We start from the raw sequence: 5,523 nt of genomic DNA, 5'->3' as shown, positions 1-5,523 counted from the left end.
AGCACCAATGTAAAATATGCCTGGTTACTGCAATTGGCTGTGTTTATTTCAGCTCTGAGCCATCAGGTGGCTGCATCGTTAAAACCTCCACCCCTCCGGCAAAACGCCCAGTCCGCCTGCTTTTACCAGAATACCGGACAAACTAAAACTCTGCAATGAATCACTTTCAGCTTGCCTGCTTCACCATCCTTCTACGTTTTATGTTTTCTGCAATGAATTTCCCGAGACTATCTGGTCGTCGCGAAAGCCATTTGAAAGCAGTTTTTACAATCCATTTATGGTAGGTTACCTTTTTCCTTTTTTTTTTCTGAACAATATTGAACTATCAGAACAGAAGTTCCTAGGCCATTGTTTTCGCAAGAACTGCGCGTGTAAAGGCTGTTAGTGTGCTGCTTAAGTTTCTGAGGCACGCAGGCCTACAAAGAAGAGCTGAGAAAGGTGCCTGCTACCGATGTATTGTGTATTAGCTATATGTTGGTTGGCCTTTTATTATATTCTGACTTTCTTCTTACATCTCTTACCGCACAGGGAATGCAAGAAGAACTACCTGTGTTTAACTCACTGCCTGTCAATGTATAATTTCTTTGTCTGTTTGTCATTTTTGTGAAGCTCGTGCGTATACAGCTATAGCATCAGGTTGCAGGGAAGAGTTCCACATAGGAATGGACGCACTGCGGACCTTTCAGAATAAACACACTGCCCGACAACAATTGAGCGCACGTAGACGTTGTCGCCACCAAGACCTTTGCCTTCAACACCACCCAACACTTCGTTCACGTACTATCGCGTTCAGTACGAGATACAACGCGAAAACGCTTGACAAAGCGGTTGCGCGTTGTAGCTCATACTGAGCGCGAAAGTGCTTGATTATGATGACGAGGAGCAACGATAATAGCCGCAGCAGTAGCAGCGGCAGCAAGAGTGCGCTCGAAGGCTGTACCGCGAAGAAGAACACGGATGGAGAAAGGAAGCCCGGACACCTCGGCTGATGGATTGCTGTGGACGCGACTTCTAATGGGAAAGTAAGGAGCTTAGCCGAAGGCTCGGGGCGCAATTACATCGTCTCGTCTTTCTCCTCCAAGGCTGGCCTCCCTCTGCGGGGGGGGGGGGGGGGGGGGGAGGGGGCGCCTAGCGCAGGCGATAAAGAAGGGCGCACAGGGTAGGGAACGCGTGAAAAAAAAATGAAAGAAAACTTTGAGAAACACTAAAACAGGACAGTGTCAAAGAAAGTAGGCTGAAACCGACAGTTAGAAAGTCGTGGTAACGGAGACACCGAGAACACAAAAGAACGACTAAGATGGCTTAGGAGAGCCGGAAGTGAGATGAGAGGGTTGATAAAAAGGCGGGCTCAAGTGTTGTCCGGTCTGGCTGCAGTTCCTGGCCGCCATGTTTTTACTTTGCTTTCTGCCTCAATTTCGAGCCAACTTTCTTTTTATGCTTCACTAGTTAGGGAGCTCTAGCAAAACATCCTTCAGTTATTCTCCTAACCTACACTTGTGCTTGGTGGAAGAATAGAAGCATATATCAGGGGAACAGGCAGGTGTCGTAACTTTGACAAAAAAGTTCTGAGAAAGCGGCCGCCATCTTTGCTTTCCTCTAACGGTACAATTTCTCTGCATCTCCCGTGTTGAAGCGCTTCGTGTTCCTCCAAAGTTTGAGTAGCTTTAAGTAGGGGTATGACGGAGCTTGCTTGTTTATCTTTTAATTGCGGAGAGTTGCACATACGTAAAAATGTCCAGTATTTTCTTTTTCCGCAAAATGAAAGGAGACGAGCATGTACAACAAATTCATGCTTTAAATTTGCACGAAAGAGGCGTTGTCTACTTATAAAAAAATGATGCTATATTATGATGACAATAATGAATATATATATATATATATATATATATATATATATATATATATATATATATGTACACACACACTTCGACCATGTTATCGGCTTCACACACTTCAAAACAATGATTTGTTTTTCACCCTGACACTGCTAATGCTAACACACATAAAATAATCACAATAAATTAAGGGCATTCAGATAATTTCTCTTGAATTGGTGTTCCTGTATATGTTCCCCATCAGACAGAAAGCATACACATGGAACCTATCTTTGATCGACTCCTTGGACAAACTAGGGATGCTGTAAAGAAGACGTCTACATCCTCCGTATTCCCGACCCCTCCAGCTCTGCGCCCGTCCGAAGTTGAGGGTGCGTCGTCGACAGAAGGCGGAAAGCTTGACTGTTCAGAGGAATGGCCAGCGCTATATCATACGCACAGATTTCCAAAAAGAGGCGGCGTGCCGTCCCTACATTGGCATGTACTACAGCTATTTATAAGGCGCCAATCGCAGATAGATGTCATATCCATGCAACGGTCATTGAGGGACGCTATCCGTGTGCTCCCAAATAATCAGCACACTACTTCTGCTCAACGTGCAATGTATGTACTCCATACACTGAATATAGTGCTTGCATCCCTTGCGTAGAGGCCTGCTCCAAAGCTACCATCAATTTGTGCATTGAAGGTCCAAACGCACCCTAAAGTTTCATGCGCTTCCCTTGAACTACTGCGTGTGGAAAGGACTATACACTTCAGCATGTATCGCTTTCTTTAAAATTTAGGACGCGCTGTGCATTTTTGGGGGGATATATTCTCCCTTTTCCTTAATGTTTCGTCCTCCCATGTCCACTTCCCCGAGGGCAGGGTAGCAAACCGGATATTGCGGTATGGTTAAGAGAAAGCTTTAGCTCCGCTGTTCCTATCCAAATACATGTAAAATGAGAATTCGTTTTTCTCTGCGACAACTGCCCTAAATTTGACTAGGTTTGTTGCAATTAAAAAAGAAAAATCTAGTGACCATTGGTTTCGAATTTTAGATTTAGTTCATCAATTTTTTTGTTAAAAATTTGCAAAATTAACGAATTTTCAGAAAACGCTACTATCAACTTTACAACTCTGTAACACAATAATAACAAATGACACCACAATTCTGTGAACTGCATCTTATAGTACATCTAAAGCAGGCAAAATTGATATGTTACAAATGAATCTAAAAAATTATAACACGCAAATACAGCTTTTGCAGAACCCTTGTAGACAACGTAAGAAATTCACGTAACATATAAATTGACATATAAAATGTGTCTGCTTTCAATGATCTAATGGATGCTGTTTACAGACCAATGATATCTGTTCTTGATGCAGAGCTATTAATTTGTAAACTTTGTGCTTCTATAATTTTCGATCTTCCGAATTATTGAAAGCTTTCTTAACTACATTCAGGCCTTAAATAGAAATTCCGCTTGAAACAGCCACTAGAATTTAACTTTTTTTCTCAAATCCAACACAAATTTCATCAAAATCAGTCCAGCGGTTATCTCAGAAAAGAGTTTTCGCGTTTTACATGTATTTGGATAGACCGCGTTGGAGTTGGGCCCTCTTGAGCTCTTAAGCTCCATGCTCCTCTTAAGCTCCATGCATTTCTTTCTCTATCTCAACAGGCACTTCACGCCATGGCTGTTACTACGGAGAAGTACAGAACAACGGTAGAGGTAAAGCTGTTTTCAGGACTCTACCGGAAATAAAGCTGCCCTGAAAGGGTTTACCTTAACGAGGTCATATCGTATTTTGTTGTTGGTCAAGCTGGACAAGGACAACAGAAAGGCACATCTGGCACATACAGCGCTAACTTTCAACAACAGATTTCCCGTTCTCGTCGCTTTATATACACCTTCGAAACGTCATACAACACGTGTAAAACTTCGGTATATATGAACAAAAAATTGACATGGAACCACAGGTAAGCAGTTTTTTTACTCACATATTCACAGAGATGTACACGTTCAGCGCGAACAAAGATCATTGAGCTCTATTGAGGATAATGAAATTGAAGGTTTACTGACGCATGCGTCGCCGAGTGTTGATATGTGTCTAACTTCTATTATCAGGCGCGTCATCTCACACGTGCTTCTACTCATGGTGACTGTTTGTATAAATCTAGGTTTGCATTTGCATCTCTGGCAATGAATGGCAAAAAAGCTGTCAGTGGCCAAGTTGTTCACTTTGTTATTGTGTTCTCGTAGCCTGTCATTTATGCATCTACCTGTTTGACCAATGTAGGGTCGTCCACACCCGAAATAATTGCGGTATACCACACCCGCGATGCTATCAATGAATTTGTTTTTATGTTCTTTTCCGCATGCGGTACGGGCGATTTTTTCTGGCATTGTGTTTCTACACAGGCTGACCAATTTATTAGGCGCCGCCGAAAATACGTTGATGCCGGTCCTTCCAGCAATCTTCTTTAATCTATGGGAGAACCCGTGTATGTGGGGGATGACGGCAACCTTTTTTTTTGTTTATGTCAGTGCTTGTACCATGCACCTGCTCCGTACTGCTTTCCTGTGCCTTCTTAAGCAGTCCTTCTGCGACTGACACAAGCACGTGGCTCGGGTAACCAGCGCAGCTAAAACGCGAGGCTTGCCGTCCGAAGCTATCGTGCATTAGGTGCTGGCATGATTTCTTCAGTGCTTCGCTGAAGCACATCTTCGCGATACCCCTGTTCACAAGCTTCGTATGCCCCGGAATGAAATGGTAAAAGTGGCTTACCTGCCCTAGATTCGTAACACGAGCAGGTTTTGTTATCGGTGAGCACAAAGTTGATGTCAAGGAATCTAATCCTCCCGTCACCCCGGAGTCGCCGAGCAAGTCGCCATTGCCTTCGCCCTGCTAGATGGTCGTGGGTCCGAAATCTATAGTGATTCGAAAACGGCAGTTAGGGCTTTTCAGAAGGGTTGCATCGCCAAGGAAGCTGTTCGTCTTCTTAGCGGCTCGAGTCCACATGCTCTCACAAACCATTCAATTCACTGGATTCCCGCTCACGTAGGATCGGTCGAGGGTGCTCCCCCGAACCTCAATGAGTCTGCCCACGAGGCTGCGCGTGACCTCACCGACCGCGCTTCCTCTATAAGGAGCACTGACTCCCCTCCTCTCTACGGTCACAGGGACGATCCCGCTACTCACAACGAGATTATTAAATATTTCTACATGTCCAGAAGGGTCTTTCCACCCCCTCACCCCAAGTTGAATAGGGCGCAAGCGGTTTCGCTTAGGCTACTGCAGACCAGCACGTATCCGTGTCTGTCCGTTCTCCACGAGGCTTACCCAGACGTGTATCGCGACGACGCCTGCCCCTCCTGCGGCCAGATCTCCACTCTACCTCATATGCTCTGGCAGTGCGGGTCGACATGCCCCAAGTTCGTCAAGGAGGAGTGGGACTCGCTTCTGCGTAGCCCCGCTCTAGAAACGCAAATCCTGGCCGTCCGGCGTGCCCGCGACCGGGCCAGAGGGCTAGACCTGCCGGTCTCGACGTGGGACTAGCCGGGTGCACGACGAGTTCGCGTCCTCTCGTGGCTGCAATAAAGTTTATTCACTCACTCACTCACTCCCGTCACATGGCATTTCAAAGTTCACTTCTAGTGGGTTCAGACAGTCACGAATAGCGGTAAAAACGGGAGAACGTACC

This window comes from Dermacentor andersoni, chromosome 7 (genome assembly GCF_023375885.2).
Source record: "Dermacentor andersoni chromosome 7, qqDerAnde1_hic_scaffold, whole genome shotgun sequence".
In the NCBI taxonomy this organism is placed as follows: Eukaryota; Metazoa; Arthropoda; class Arachnida; order Ixodida; family Ixodidae; genus Dermacentor; species Dermacentor andersoni.
This window is presented reverse-complemented; position numbering follows the sequence as displayed.